At 47.2% G+C, this 13,945-nt stretch overlaps 20 non-coding genes across 20 annotated transcripts; all 20 read right to left on the bottom strand.

Annotated features, from left to right (window-relative positions):
- Nucleotides 1-487: 487 nt before the first annotated feature.
- Nucleotides 488-599, bottom strand: TRNAL-CAA (transfer RNA leucine (anticodon CAA)). The gene is made up of 2 exons: nucleotides 562-599; nucleotides 488-533 (listed from the first exon to the last, which is right to left on the bottom strand). It is a non-coding gene; the product is annotated as a tRNA-Leu (tRNA).
- A 734-nt stretch (nucleotides 600-1,333) lies between these two features.
- TRNAP-AGG (transfer RNA proline (anticodon AGG)) lies at nucleotides 1,334-1,405 on the bottom strand. Its single transcript has one exon. It is a non-coding gene; the product is annotated as a tRNA-Pro (tRNA).
- A 441-nt stretch (nucleotides 1,406-1,846) lies between these two features.
- On the bottom strand, nucleotides 1,847-1,919 carry TRNAV-UAC (transfer RNA valine (anticodon UAC)). The gene has a single exon. It is a non-coding gene; the product is annotated as a tRNA-Val (tRNA).
- A 385-nt stretch (nucleotides 1,920-2,304) lies between these two features.
- TRNAP-CGG (transfer RNA proline (anticodon CGG)) lies at nucleotides 2,305-2,376 on the bottom strand. The gene has a single exon. It is a non-coding gene; the product is annotated as a tRNA-Pro (tRNA).
- Nucleotides 2,377-3,313: 937 nt separating this feature from the next.
- Nucleotides 3,314-3,425, bottom strand: TRNAL-CAA (transfer RNA leucine (anticodon CAA)). The gene is made up of 2 exons: nucleotides 3,388-3,425; nucleotides 3,314-3,359 (listed from the first exon to the last, which is right to left on the bottom strand). It is a non-coding gene; the product is annotated as a tRNA-Leu (tRNA).
- Nucleotides 3,426-4,159: 734 nt separating this feature from the next.
- Nucleotides 4,160-4,231, bottom strand: TRNAP-AGG (transfer RNA proline (anticodon AGG)). The gene has a single exon. It is a non-coding gene; the product is annotated as a tRNA-Pro (tRNA).
- A 441-nt stretch (nucleotides 4,232-4,672) lies between these two features.
- On the bottom strand, nucleotides 4,673-4,745 carry TRNAV-UAC (transfer RNA valine (anticodon UAC)). The gene has a single exon. It is a non-coding gene; the product is annotated as a tRNA-Val (tRNA).
- A 385-nt stretch (nucleotides 4,746-5,130) lies between these two features.
- TRNAP-CGG (transfer RNA proline (anticodon CGG)) lies at nucleotides 5,131-5,202 on the bottom strand. The gene has a single exon. It is a non-coding gene; the product is annotated as a tRNA-Pro (tRNA).
- Nucleotides 5,203-6,139: 937 nt separating this feature from the next.
- TRNAL-CAA (transfer RNA leucine (anticodon CAA)) lies at nucleotides 6,140-6,251 on the bottom strand. Its single transcript has 2 exons — nucleotides 6,214-6,251; nucleotides 6,140-6,185 (listed from the first exon to the last, which is right to left on the bottom strand). It is a non-coding gene; the product is annotated as a tRNA-Leu (tRNA).
- Nucleotides 6,252-6,985: 734 nt separating this feature from the next.
- Nucleotides 6,986-7,057, bottom strand: TRNAP-AGG (transfer RNA proline (anticodon AGG)). The gene has a single exon. It is a non-coding gene; the product is annotated as a tRNA-Pro (tRNA).
- A 441-nt stretch (nucleotides 7,058-7,498) lies between these two features.
- On the bottom strand, nucleotides 7,499-7,571 carry TRNAV-UAC (transfer RNA valine (anticodon UAC)). Its single transcript has one exon. It is a non-coding gene; the product is annotated as a tRNA-Val (tRNA).
- A 385-nt stretch (nucleotides 7,572-7,956) lies between these two features.
- TRNAP-CGG (transfer RNA proline (anticodon CGG)) lies at nucleotides 7,957-8,028 on the bottom strand. Its single transcript has one exon. It is a non-coding gene; the product is annotated as a tRNA-Pro (tRNA).
- Nucleotides 8,029-8,965: 937 nt separating this feature from the next.
- On the bottom strand, nucleotides 8,966-9,077 carry TRNAL-CAA (transfer RNA leucine (anticodon CAA)). The gene is made up of 2 exons: nucleotides 9,040-9,077; nucleotides 8,966-9,011 (listed from the first exon to the last, which is right to left on the bottom strand). It is a non-coding gene; the product is annotated as a tRNA-Leu (tRNA).
- A 734-nt stretch (nucleotides 9,078-9,811) lies between these two features.
- TRNAP-AGG (transfer RNA proline (anticodon AGG)) lies at nucleotides 9,812-9,883 on the bottom strand. The gene has a single exon. It is a non-coding gene; the product is annotated as a tRNA-Pro (tRNA).
- A 441-nt stretch (nucleotides 9,884-10,324) lies between these two features.
- Nucleotides 10,325-10,397, bottom strand: TRNAV-UAC (transfer RNA valine (anticodon UAC)). The gene has a single exon. It is a non-coding gene; the product is annotated as a tRNA-Val (tRNA).
- Nucleotides 10,398-10,782: 385 nt separating this feature from the next.
- TRNAP-CGG (transfer RNA proline (anticodon CGG)) lies at nucleotides 10,783-10,854 on the bottom strand. Its single transcript has one exon. It is a non-coding gene; the product is annotated as a tRNA-Pro (tRNA).
- Nucleotides 10,855-11,791: 937 nt separating this feature from the next.
- TRNAL-CAA (transfer RNA leucine (anticodon CAA)) lies at nucleotides 11,792-11,903 on the bottom strand. The gene is made up of 2 exons: nucleotides 11,866-11,903; nucleotides 11,792-11,837 (listed from the first exon to the last, which is right to left on the bottom strand). It is a non-coding gene; the product is annotated as a tRNA-Leu (tRNA).
- A 734-nt stretch (nucleotides 11,904-12,637) lies between these two features.
- On the bottom strand, nucleotides 12,638-12,709 carry TRNAP-AGG (transfer RNA proline (anticodon AGG)). Its single transcript has one exon. It is a non-coding gene; the product is annotated as a tRNA-Pro (tRNA).
- A 441-nt stretch (nucleotides 12,710-13,150) lies between these two features.
- Nucleotides 13,151-13,223, bottom strand: TRNAV-UAC (transfer RNA valine (anticodon UAC)). The gene has a single exon. It is a non-coding gene; the product is annotated as a tRNA-Val (tRNA).
- A 385-nt stretch (nucleotides 13,224-13,608) lies between these two features.
- On the bottom strand, nucleotides 13,609-13,680 carry TRNAP-CGG (transfer RNA proline (anticodon CGG)). The gene has a single exon. It is a non-coding gene; the product is annotated as a tRNA-Pro (tRNA).
- Between the last annotated feature and the right edge of the window lie 265 nt (nucleotides 13,681-13,945).

Raw genomic sequence — 13,945 nt, 5'->3', positions numbered from 1 at the left:
GCAAATCACCTCCTTTCCTCCTGCCTCAATCTAGAATTGGCTGCAAATCACAAGATAGAGTTCAATGTCCGTGTGTACTGCCTACTCCCAGCTACCTCTCTGTCTTCCTTATGTAAATTAAAATTCGCAAGGGGGGACCAATGACAATCTGCTCCTCCCACATAACCAGGAAGCCCTGTTGAACATGTCTGCCTGTGTTGTTGCAGGGACAGTGCCTTCTCCGCCCAAAAGGTGGCAGGAGAGCCTCACAACAAAGATGGGATCAACTGCTTAATGAGAAACCAGCACGGCAGTTTGTGTGATGGAGTGCAAATTTAACGGAAGGTGTGCCTGAGGTGTCCCTTCCAGGAATACATGGAATTGTGATTGAGGGACCAGCCTGATCGTTGGTGGATTTCTCGTCATATGTTACAGGTCCGTGCAAAGATTGTGGTGTGTGGGGAATGCACTGCAAAAAACAGGACGATTTAAGGGTGTAAAAGAAACCTGTCAGAAGTGGGATTTGAACCCACGCCTCCATGAGGAGACCAGAAGTCTCAGTTGCACTGAAGATCAAGCTCTCTTGAGTCTGGCGCCTTAGACCACTCGGCCATCCTGACAGCCCTGGGTGTGCACAGATCTGACTCTTCTGACTGCACCTGCCAATGTTTGCACTTACAACGTTCACAGCAATGTCACAAGTGTAAAGACCCCACAATACAACATGGCATGACAAAAAAAAAGCTAGGCACAAGAGCGACCACTGATGGATGCGGATTAATTTGTTTCGTCTTGCAAAAGTAAAGGAAGTTTCCCACGGCCCGCTGGGTTCAAGGACCGCCTCTTCTTAAGCTTGCATTGAGATAATAAGGTTTTAGAGGGTGCACATAAAAGCAGCTCATGCACAGTCTCGAACCGGGGACCTTTCGCGTGTTAGGCGAACGTGATGACCACTACACTACAGAAACTCACTTGCTGTGTTTTACTGTTAGAGCAAGGTTCCTCTCAAGGATTCTCTCTACTTCTATTCTGCTGTATCAGCAGCCACTCAGAAAGCGAGGAGCAAGTGTGAAAACTGCAGAGATATCAGCCAACATGCTTGCAATTAGACGTATTAAAAATTGACTTATGCAGGCATCGACAGACAAATATCTGATGCCTAAATGCCAGCAAGTACACCTTGGGAAAGCATCACCTGGGACACACACAGACTAAGCATGAAGGCAGAAAAAGCATGGTGATCCATGTTTCTTCTGAGGTTCAAAATATTTTGTGCAACAATGCGGCGAGTGTAATGAGAAATAGTCAGGCATTGTGAGTTTTGAGTAGGATTCGTATGTTTACCTCTGAAAAAGGGCTCGTCCGGGATTTGAACCCGGGACCTCTCGCACCCTAAGCGAGAATCATACCCCTAGACCAACGAGCCGAGGCACACAAGAGTCGCCTTTCGCACCGGCTCCGGGGGTTATTGGCAGCGAGTTAGTGAATGCTTCACCCAAAGCAAGCAACTGCACATGCTGCTCTCTTCTGCAATATGGTTGCTGTCTTTTCCATGGCCGTCATCGAACAAGAAATGAAAATGCCTCTATCCTTCAGACATTTTGTTTGTTCTAGGTGTATGCTCTCGGTGAGGTCAATAAAACCATTTCTGCTCTCATGCCTTGCTTTCATGAAGTAGGCCCAACCTTCAGTACACAAGGACGTGCAAACGAATAGCGCAAACTATCGTCACTTCTCTTTTTGAGCTGTCACTGATGCCCCTGGAGCACAGTACATCACGCTGGTGAGGGATAGACAGCTTCCATTATCTCAGCTTTCCTATAAGTTGAGAGAGTAAATGCAAACTGTGTGAAAAACAGAAAGCTGCTGTTTCTGCCCGGTCTCGAACCAGGGACCTTTCGCGTGTAAAGCGAACGTGATAACCACTACACTACAGAAACAGACACGCTTGCACGAATCTTCTTGGCATGTAGTGGGCTGGAATGCACAGACCAAGGGCCAATGTCCATGAAGCTCAAAGTTGGACCCTCCTTACCCGATCTCTTTCTTTGGAAGAAAGGAACGAGGACCACTTTTATTCCAAAAGGCGATTTTAAAACCATACCTGAAATCACACTAGAAAAACACTTTGCATTTAATTTTCCTACACTGATGGTCCACCCCAGAAAAGCAGTTGCAAAGAAGTCCGGCACTGAAATTCTATACGCCAAAAGTGGGAAATAGCGTAGAGGGAAAGGAACTTTCTCACCATACACGGCGTCTTATAGCATTGAAAAGAAGAAATGGCCCTATATAATAAGCAGCCTAAAAATAATTCCACAGCATGGGCTCGTCCGGGATTTGAACCCGGGACCTCTCGCACCCGAAGCGAGAATCATACCCCTAGACCAACGAGCCTGATTCCCCAGTTGGCATTTTAAGCAATTTCTGATGCGTCTTTCAGAAACAAAGCAGGGCTATTTGGCTGCTCTCTCTCTATGTGAACCACACAAAGTCATGTTTTCTCTCAAGGTGTTGTTTTTTTCACTCTTGCAAGGAAGGGATCAGTCGATATCCTAGCTGCCAGAGAGCAGAAAAAAGGCGCTGATGAGAACTGCAGGCACTTTCTGGCACTTGTACTCCTCTGCAAGTCCTGGACACTTACCCCATAGACTTCCACCCCAGATGCAAGGGAGGGCCTGCCAATTCTTGCTCCTAAGACAGAGGCATTTGATTCTTGGATTCAAACACGCTCACTCAGCGCTCGATCAGGCTCGATCAGGCGAGATTTATATGAGTGGCTCGCAGGACTGAAACACTCACCTGGGAGCCCCAGGGTGGCTGAATTCCCAGTATGGCCATTGTTGGGCAAGTCACCTCCTTTCCTCCTGCCTCAATCTAGAATTGGCTGCAAATCACAAGATAGAGTTCAATGTCCGTGTGTACTGCCTACTCCCAGCTACCTCTCTGTCTTCCTTATGTAAATTAAAATTCGCAAGGGGGGACCAATGACAATCTGCTCCTCCCACATAACCAGGAAGCACAGTTGAACATGTCTGCCTGTGTTGTTGCAGGGACAGTTCCTTCTCCGCCCAAAAGGTGGCAGGAGAGCCTCACAACAAAGATGGGATCAACTGCTTAATGAGAAACCAGCACGGCAGTTTGTGTGATGGAGTGCAAATTTAACGGAAGGTGTGCCTGAGGTGTCCCTTCCAGGAATACATGGAATTGTGATTGAGGGACCAGCCTGATCGTTGGTGGATTTCTCGTCATATGTTACAGGTCCGTGCAAAGATTGTGGTGTGTGGGGAATGCACTGCAAAAAACAGGACGATTTAAGGGTGTAAAAGAAACCTGTCAGAAGTGGGATTTGAACCCACGCCTCCATGAGGAGACCAGAAGTCTCAGTTGCACTGAAGATCAAGCTCTCTTGAGTCTGGCGCCTTAGACCACTCGGCCATCCTGACAGCCCTGGGTGTGCACAGATCTGACTCTTCTGACTGCACCTGCCAATGTTTGCACTTACAACGTTCACAGCAATGTCACAAGTGTAAAGACCCCACAATACAACATGGCATGACAAAAAAAAAGCTAGGCTTAAGAGCGACCACTGATGGATGCGGATTAATTTGTTTCGTCTTGCAAAAGTAAAGGAAGTTTCCCACGGCTCGCTGGGTTCAAGGACCGCCTCTTCTTAAGCTTGCATTGAGATAATAAGGTTTTAGAGGGTGCACATAAAAGCAGCTCATGCACAGTCTCGAACCGGGGACCTTTCGCGTGTTAGGCGAACGTGATGACCACTACACTACAGAAACTCACTTGCTGTGTTTTACTGTTAGAGCAAGGTTCCTCTCAAGGATTCTCTCTACTTCTATTCTGCTGTATCAGCAGCCACTCAGAAAGCGAGGAGCAAGTGTGAAAACTGCAGAGATATCAGCCAACATGCTTGCAATTAGACGTATTAAAAATTGACTTATGCAGGCATCGACAGACAAATATCTGATGCCTAAATGCCAGCAAGTACACCTTGGGAAAGCATCACCTGGGACACACACAGACTAAGCATGAAGGCAGAAAAAGCATGGTGATCCATGTTTCTTCTGAGGTTCAAAATATTTTGTGCAACAATGCGGCGAGTGTAATGAGAAATAGTCAGGCATTGTGAGTTTTGAGTAGGATTCGTATGTTTACCTCTGAAAAAGGGCTCGTCCGGGATTTGAACCCGGGACCTCTCGCACCCTAAGCGAGAATCATACCCCTAGACCAACGAGCCGAGGCACACAAGAGTCGCCTTTCGCACCGGCTCCGGGGGTTATTGGCAGCGAGTTAGTGAATGCTTCACCCAAAGCAAGCAACTGCACATGCTGCTCTCTTCTGCAATATGGTTGCTGTCTTTTCCATGGCCGTCATCGAACAAGAAATGAAAATGCCTCTATCCTTCAGACATTTTGTTTGTTCTAGGTGTATGCTCTCGGTGAGGTCAATAAAACCATTTCTGCTCTCATGCCTTGCTTTCATGAAGTAGGCCCAACCTTCAGTACACAAGGACGTGCAAACGAATAGCGCAAACTATCGTCACTTCTCTTTTTGAGCTGTCACTGATGCCCCTGGAGCACAGTACATCACGCTGGTGAGGGATAGACAGCTTCCATTATCTCAGCTTTCCTATAAGTTGAGAGAGTAAATGCAAACTGTGTGAAAAACAGAAAGCTGCTGTTTCTGCCCGGTCTCGAACCAGGGACCTTTCGCGTGTAAAGCGAACGTGATAACCACTACACTACAGAAACAGACACGCTTGCACGAATCTTCTTGGCATGTAGTGGGCTGGAATGCACAGACCAAGGGCCAATGTCCATGAAGCTCAAAGTTGGACCCTCCTTACCCGATCTCTTTCTTTGGAAGAAAGGAACGAGGACCACTTTTATTCCAAAAGGCGATTTTAAAACCATACCTGAAATCACACTAGAAAAACACTTTGCATTTAATTTTCCTACACTGATGGTCCACCCCAGAAAAGCAGTTGCAAAGAAGTCCGGCACTGAAATTCTATACGCCAAAAGTGGGAAATAGCGTAGAGGGAAAGGAACTTTCTCACCATACACGGCGTCTTATAGCATTGAAAAGAAGAAATGGCCCTATATAATAAGCAGCCTAAAAATAATTCCACAGCATGGGCTCGTCCGGGATTTGAACCCGGGACCTCTCGCACCCGAAGCGAGAATCATACCCCTAGACCAACGAGCCTGATTCCCCAGTCGGCATTTTAAGCAATTTCTGATGCGTCTTTCAGAAACAAAGCAGGGCTATTTGGCTGCTCTCTCTCTATGTGAACCACACAAAGTCATGTTTTCTCTCAAGGTGTTGTTTTTTTCACTCTTGCAAGGAAGGGATCAGTCGATATCCTAGCTGCCAGAGAGCAGAAAAAAGGCGCTGATGAGAACTGCAGGCACTTTCTGGCACTTGTACTCCTCTGCAAGTCCTGGACACTTACCCCATAGACTTCCACCCCAGATGCAAGGGAGGGCCTGCCAATTCTTGCTCCTAAGACAGAGGCATTTGATTCTTGGATTCAAACACGCTCACTCAGCGCTCGATCAGGCTCGATCAGGCGAGATTTATATGAGTGGCTCGCAGGACTGAAACACTCACCTGGGAGCCCCAGGGTGGCTGAATTCCCAGTATGGCCATTGTTGGGCAAATCACCTCCTTTCCTCCTGCCTCAATCTAGAATTGGCTGCAAATCACAAGATAGAGTTCAATGTCCGTGTGTACTGCCTACTCCCAGCTACCTCTCTGTCTTCCTTATGTAAATTAAAATTCGCAAGGGGGGACCAATGACAATCTGCTCCTCCCACATAACCAGGAAGCCCTGTTGAACATGTCTGCCTGTGTTGTTGCAGGGACAGTGCCTTCTCCGCCCAAAAGGTGGCAGGAGAGCCTCACAACAAAGATGGGATCAACTGCTTAATGAGAAACCAGCACGGCAGTTTGTGTGATGGAGTGCAAATTTAACGGAAGGTGTGCCTGAGGTGTCCCTTCCAGGAATACATGGAATTGTGATTGAGGGACCAGCCTGATCGTTGGTGGATTTCTCGTCATATGTTACAGGTCCGTGCAAAGATTGTGGTGTGTGGGGAATGCACTGCAAAAAACAGGACGATTTAAGGGTGTAAAAGAAACCTGTCAGAAGTGGGATTTGAACCCACGCCTCCATGAGGAGACCAGAAGTCTCAGTTGCACTGAAGATCAAGCTCTCTTGAGTCTGGCGCCTTAGACCACTCGGCCATCCTGACAGCCCTGGGTGTGCACAGATCTGACTCTTCTGACTGCACCTGCCAATGTTTGCACTTACAACGTTCACAGCAATGTCACAAGTGTAAAGACCCCACAATACAACATGGCATGACAAAAAAAAAGCTAGGCACAAGAGCGACCACTGATGGATGCGGATTAATTTGTTTCGTCTTGCAAAAGTAAAGGAAGTTTCCCACGGCTCGCTGGGTTCAAGGACCGCCTCTTCTTAAGCTTCCATTGAGATAATAAGGTTTTAGAGGGTGCACATAAAAGCAGCTCATGCACAGTCTCGAACCGGGGACCTTTCGCGTGTTAGGCGAACGTGATGACCACTACACTACAGAAACTCACTTGCTGAGTTTTACTGTTAGAGCAAGGTTCCTCTCAAGGATTCTCTCTACTTCTATTCTGCTGTATCAGCAGCCACTCAGAAAGCGAGGAGCAAGTGTGAAAACTGCAGAGATATCAGCCAACATGCTTGCAATTAGACGTATTAAAAATTGACTTATGCAGGCATCGACAGACAAATATCTGATGCCTAAATGCCAGCAAGTACACCTTGGGAAAGCATCACCTGGGACACACACAGACTAAGCATGAAGGCAGAAAAAGCATGGTGATCCATGTTTCTTCTGAGGTTCAAAATATTTTGTGCAACAATGCGGCGAGTGTAATGAGAAATAGTCAGGCATTGTGAGTTTTGAGTAGGATTCGTATGTTTACCTCTGAAAAAGGGCTCGTCCGGGATTTGAACCCGGGACCTCTCGCACCCTAAGCGAGAATCATACCCCTAGACCAACGAGCCGAGGCACACAAGAGTCGCCTTTCGCACCGGCTCCGGGGGTTATTGGCAGCGAGTTAGTGAATGCTTCACCCAAAGCAAGCAACTGCACATGCTGCTCTCTTCTGCAATATGGTTGCTGTCTTTTCCATGGCCGTCATCGAACAAGAAATGAAAATGCCTCTATCCTTCAGACATTTTGTTTGTTCTAGGTGTATGCTCTCGGTGAGGTCAATAAAACCATTTCTGCTCTCATGCCTTGCTTTCATGAAGTAGGCCCAACCTTCAGTACACAAGGACGTGCAAACGAATAGCGCAAACTATCGTCACTTCTCTTTTTGAGCTGTCACTGATGCCCCTGGAGCACAGTACATCACGCTGGTGAGGGATAGACAGCTTCCATTATCTCAGCTTTCCTATAAGTTGAGAGAGTAAATGCAAACTGTGTGAAAAACAGAAAGCTGCTGTTTCTGCCCGGTCTCGAACCAGGGACCTTTCGCGTGTAAAGCGAACGTGATAACCACTACACTACAGAAACAGACACGCTTGCACGAATCTTCTTGGCATGTAGTGGGCTGGAATGCACAGACCAAGGGCCAATGTCCATGAAGCTCAAAGTTGGACCCTCCTTACCCGATCTCTTTCTTTGGAAGAAAGGAACGAGGACCACTTTTATTCCAAAAGGCGATTTTAAAACCATACCTGAAATCACACTAGAAAAACACTTTGCATTTAATTTTCCTACACTGATGGTCCACCCCAGAAAAGCAGTTGCAAAGAAGTCCGGCACTGAAATTCTATACGCCAAAAGTGGGAAATAGCGTAGAGGGAAAGGAACTTTCTCACCATACACGGCGTCTTATAGCATTGAAAAGAAGAAATGGCCCTATATAATAAGCAGCCTAAAAATAATTCCACAGCATGGGCTCGTCCGGGATTTGAACCCGGGACCTCTCGCACCCGAAGCGAGAATCATACCCCTAGACCAACGAGCCTGATTCCCCAGTCGGCATTTTAAGCAATTTCTGATGCGTCTTTCAGAAACAAAGCAGGGCTATTTGGCTGCTCTCTCTCTATGTGAACCACACAAAGTCATGTTTTCTCTCAAGGTGTTGTTTTTTTCACTCTTGCAAGGAAGGGATCAGTCGATATCCTAGCTGCCAGAGAGCAGAAAAAAGGCGCTGATGAGAACTGCAGGCACTTTCTGGCACTTGTACTCCTCTGCAAGTCCTGGACACTTACCCCATAGACTTCCACCCCAGATGCAAGGGAGGGCCTGCCAATTCTTGCTCCTAAGACAGAGGCATTTGATTCTTGGATTCAAACACGCTCACTCAGCGCTCGATCAGGCTCGATCAGGCGAGATTTATATGAGTGGCTCGCAGGACTGAAACACTCACCTGGGAGCCCCAGGGTGGCTGAATTCCCAGTATGGCCATTGTTGGGCAAGTCACCTCCTTTCCTCCTGCCTCAATCTAGAATTGGCTGCAAATCACAAGATAGAGTTCAATGTCCGTGTGTACTGCCTACTCCCAGCTACCTCTCTGTCTTCCTTATGTAAATTAAAATTCGCAAGGGGGGACCAATGACAATCTGCTCCTCCCACATAACCAGGAAGCCCTGTTGAACATGTCTGCCTGTGTTGTTGCAGGGACAGTTCCTTCTCCGCCCAAAAGGTGGCAGGAGAGCCTCACAACAAAGATGGGATCAACTGCTTAATGAGAAACCAGCACGGCAGTTTGTGTGATGGAGTGCAAATTTAACGGAAGGTGTGCCTGAGGTGTCCCTTCCAGGAATACATGGAATTGTGATTGAGGGACCAGCCTGATCGTTGGTGGATTTCTCGTCATATGTTACAGGTCCGTGCAAAGATTGTGGTGTGTGGGGAATGCACTGCAAAAAACAGGACGATTTAAGGGTGTAAAAGAAACCTGTCAGAAGTGGGATTTGAACCCACGCCTCCATGAGGAGACCAGAAGTCTCAGTTGCACTGAAGATCAAGCTCTCTTGAGTCTGGCGCCTTAGACCACTCGGCCATCCTGACAGCCCTGGGTGTGCACAGATCTGACTCTTCTGACTGCACCTGCTAATGTTTGCACTTACAACGTTCACAGCAATGTCACAAGTGTAAAGACCCCACAATACAACATGGCATGACAAAAAAAAAGCTAGGCACAAGAGCGACCACTGATGGATGCGGATTAATTTGTTTCGTCTTGCAAAAGTAAAGGAAGTTTCCCACGGCTCGCTGGGTTCAAGGACCGCCTCTTCTTAAGCTTGCATTGAGATAATAAGGTTTTAGAGGGTGCACATAAAAGCAGCTCATGCACAGTCTCGAACCGGGGACCTTTCGCGTGTTAGGCGAACGTGATGACCACTACACTACAGAAACTCACTTGCTGTGTTTTACTGTTAGAGCAAGGTTCCTCTCAAGGATTCTCTCTACTTCTATTCTGCTGTATCAGCAGCCACTCAGAAAGCGAGGAGCAAGTGTGAAAACTGCAGAGATATCAGCCAACATGCTTGCAATTAGACGTATTAAAAATTGACTTATGCAGGCATCGACAGACAAATATCTGATGCCTAAATGCCAGCAAGTACACCTTGGGAAAGCATCACCTGGGACACACACAGACTAAGCATGAAGGCAGAAAAAGCATGGTGATCCATGTTTCTTCTGAGGTTCAAAATATTTTGTGCAACAATGCGGCGAGTGTAATGAGAAATAGTCAGGCATTGTGAGTTTTGAGTAGGATTCGTATGTTTACCTCTGAAAAAGGGCTCGTCCGGGATTTGAACCCGGGACCTCTCGCACCCTAAGCGAGAATCATACCCCTAGACCAACGAGCCGAGGCACACAAGAGTCGCCTTTCGCACCGGCTCCGGGGGTTATTGGCAGCGAGTTAGTGAATGCTTCACCCAAAGCAAGCAACTGCACATGCTGCTCTCTTCTGCAATATGGTTGCTGTCTTTTCCATGGCCGTCATCGAACAAGAAATGAAAATGCCTCTATCCTTCAGACATTTTGTTTGTTCTAGGTGTATGCTCTCGGTGAGGTCAATAAAACCATTTCTGCTCTCATGCCTTGCTTTCATGAAGTAGGCCCAACCTTCAGTACACAAGGACGTGCAAACGAATAGCGCAAACTATCGTCACTTCTCTTTTTGAGCTGTCACTGATGCCCCTGGAGCACAGTACATCACGCTGGTGAGGGATAGACAGCTTCCATTATCTCAGCTTTCCTATAAGTTGAGAGAGTAAATGCAAACTGTGTGAAAAACAGAAAGCTGCTGTTTCTGCCCGGTCTCGAACCAGGGACCTTTCGCGTGTAAAGCGAACGTGATAACCACTACACTACAGAAACAGACACGCTTGCACGAATCTTCTTGGCATGTAGTGGGCTGGAATGCACAGACCAAGGGCCAATGTCCATGAAGCTCAAAGTTGGACCCTCCTTACCCGATCTCTTTCTTTGGAAGAAAGGAACGAGGACCACTTTTATTCCAAAAGGCGATTTTAAAACCATACCTGAAATCACACTAGAAAAACACTTTGCATTTAATTTTCCTACACTGATGGTCCACCCCAGAAAAGCAGTTGCAAAGAAGTCCGGCACTGAAATTCTATACGCCAAAAGTGGGAAATAGCGTAGAGGGAAAGGAACTTTCTCACCATACACGGCGTCTTATAGCATTGAAAAGAAGAAATGGCCCTATATAATAAGCAGCCTAAAAATAATTCCACAGCATGGGCTCGTCCGGGATTTGAACCCGGGACCTCTCGCACCCGAAGCGAGAATCATACCCCTAGACCAACGAGCCTGATTCCCCAGTCGGCATTTTAAGCAATTTCTGATGCGTCTTTCAGAAACAAAGCAGGGCTATTTGGCTGCTCTCTCTCTATGTGAACCACACAAAGTCATGTTTTCTCTCAAGGTGTTGTTTTTTTCACTCTTGCAAGGAAGGGATCAGTCGATATCCTAGCTGCCAGAGAGCAGAAAAAAGGCGCTGATGAGAACTGCAGGCACTTTCTGGCACTTGTACTCCTCTGCAAGTCCTGGACACTTACCCCATAGACTTCCACCCCAGATGCAAGGGAGGGCCTGCCAATTCTTGCTCCTAAGACAGAGGCATTTGATTCTTGGATTCAAACACGCTCACTCAGCGCTCGATCAGGCTCGATCAGGCGAGATTTATATGAGTGGCTCGCAGGACTGAAACACTCACCTGGGAGCCCCAGGGTGGCTGAATTCCCAGTATGGCCATTGTTGGGCAAATCACCTCCTTTCCTCCTGCCTCAATCTAGAATTGGCTGCAAATCACAAGATAGAGTTCAATGTCCGTGTGTACTGCCTACTCCCAGCTACCTCTCTGTCTTCCTTATGTAAATTAAAATTCGCAAGGGGGGACCAATGACAATCTGCTCCTCCCACATAACCAGGAAGCCCTGTTGAACATGTCTGCCTGTGTTGTTGCAGGGACAGTGCCTTCTCCGCCCAAAAGGTGGCAGGAGAGCCTCACAACAAAGATGGGATCAACTGCTTAATGAGAAACCAGCACGGCAGTTTGTGTGATGGAGTGCAAATTTAACGGAAGGTGTGCCTGAGGTGTCCCTTCCAGGAATACATGGAATTGTGATTGAGGGACCAGCCTGATCGTTGGTGGATTTCTCGTCATATGTTACAGGTCCGTGCAAAGATTGTGGTGTGTGGGGAATGCACTGCAAAAAACAGGACGATTTAAGGGTGTAAAAGAAACCTGTCAGAAGTGGGATTTGAACCCACGCCTCCATGAGGAGACCAGAAGTCTCAGTTGCACTGAAGATCAAGCTCTCTTGAGTCTGGCGCCTTAGACCACTCGGCCATCCTGACAGCCCTGGGTGTGCACAGATCTGACTCTTCTGACTGCACCTGCCAATGTTTGCACTTACAACGTTCACAGCAATGTCACAAGTGTAAAGACCCCACAATACAACATGGCATGACAAAAAAAAAGCTAGGCACAAGAGCGACCACTGATGGATGCGGATTAATTTGTTTCGTCTTGCAAAAGTAAAGGAAGTTTCCCACGGCTCGCTGGGTTCAAGGACCGCCTCTTCTTAAGCTTGCATTGAGATAATAAGGTTTTAGAGGGTGCACATAAAAGCAGCTCATGCACAGTCTCGAACCGGGGACCTTTCGCGTGTTAGGCGAACGTGATGACCACTACACTACAGAAACTCACTTGCTGTGTTTTACTGTTAGAGCAAGGTTCCTCTCAAGGATTCTCTCTACTTCTATTCTGCTGTATCAGCAGCCACTCAGAAAGCGAGGAGCAAGTGTGAAAACTGCAGAGATATCAGCCAACATGCTTGCAATTAGACGTATTAAAAATTGACTTATGCAGGCATCGACAGACAAATATCTGATGCCTAAATGCCAGCAAGTACACCTTGGGAAAGCATCACCTGGGACACACACAGACTAAGCATGAAGGCAGAAAAAGCATGGTGATCCATGTTTCTTCTGAGGTTCAAAATATTTTGTGCAACAATGCGGCGAGTGTAATGAGAAATAGTCAGGCATTGTGAGTTTTGAGTAGGATTCGTATGTTTACCTCTGAAAAAGGGCTCGTCCGGGATTTGAACCCGGGACCTCTCGCACCCTAAGCGAGAATCATACCCCTAGACCAACGAGCCGAGGCACACAAGAGTCACCTTTCGCACCGGCTCCGGGGGTTATTGGCAGCGAGTTAGTGAATGCTTCACCCAAAGCAAGCAACTGCACATGCTGCTCTCTTCTGCAATATGGTTGCTGTCTTTTCCATGGCCGTCATCGAACAAGAAATGAAAATGCCTCTATCCTTCAGACATTTTGTTTGTTCTAGGTGTATGCTCTCGGTGAGGTCAATAAAACCATTTCTGCTCTCATGCCTTGCTTTCATGAAGTAGGCCCAACCTTCAGTACACAAGGACGTGCAAACGAATAGCGCAAACTATCGTCACTTCTCTTTTTGAGCTGTCACTGATGCCCCTGGAGCACAGTACATCACGCTGGTGAGGGATAGACAGCTTCCATTATCTCAGCTTTCCTATAAGTTGAGAGAGTAAATGCAAACTGTGTGAAAAACAGAAAGCTGCTGTTTCTGCCCGGTCTCGAACCAGGGACCTTTCGCGTGTAAAGCGAACGTGATAACCACTACACTACAGAAACAGACACGCTTGCACGAATCTTCTTGGCATGTAGTGGGCTGGAATGCACAGACCAAGGGCCAATGTCCATGAAGCTCAAAGTTGGACCCTCCTTACCCGATCTCTTTCTTTGGAAGAAAGGAACGAGGACCACTTTTATTCCAAAAGGCGATTTTAAAACCATACCTGAAATCACACTAGAAAAACACTTTGCATTTAATTTTCCTACACTGATGGTCCACCCCAGAAAAGCAGTTGCAAAGAAGTCCGGCACTGAAATTCTATACGCCAAAAGTGGGAAATAGCGTAGAGGGAAAGGAACTTTCTCACCATACACGGCGTCTTATAGCATTGAAAAGAAGAAATGGCCCTATATAATAAGCAGCCTAAAAATAATTCCACAGCATGGGCTCGTCCGGGATTTGAACCCGGGACCTCTCGCACCCGAAGCGAGAATCATACCCCTAGACCAACGAGCCTGATTCCCCAGTCGGCATTTTAAGCAATTTCTGATGCGTCTTTCAGAAACAAAGCAGGGCTATTTGGCTGCTCTCTCTCTATGTGAACCACACAAAGTCATGTTTTCTCTCAAGGTGTTGTTTTTTTCACTCTTGCAAGGAAGGGATCAGTCGATATCCTAGCTGCCAGAGAGCAGAAAAAAGGCGCTGATGAGAACTGCAGGCACTTTCTGGCACTTGTACTCCTCTGCAAGTCCTGGACACTTACCCCATAGACTTCCACCCC

The sequence above is a fragment of the Triturus cristatus genome, chromosome 10 (genome assembly GCF_964204655.1).
Source record: "Triturus cristatus chromosome 10, aTriCri1.1, whole genome shotgun sequence".
Lineage (NCBI taxonomy): Eukaryota > Metazoa > Chordata > Amphibia > Caudata > Salamandridae > Triturus > Triturus cristatus.
Note: the sequence above shows the minus strand (reverse complement) of the source record. Positions and strands in the feature narration are given on the sequence as shown.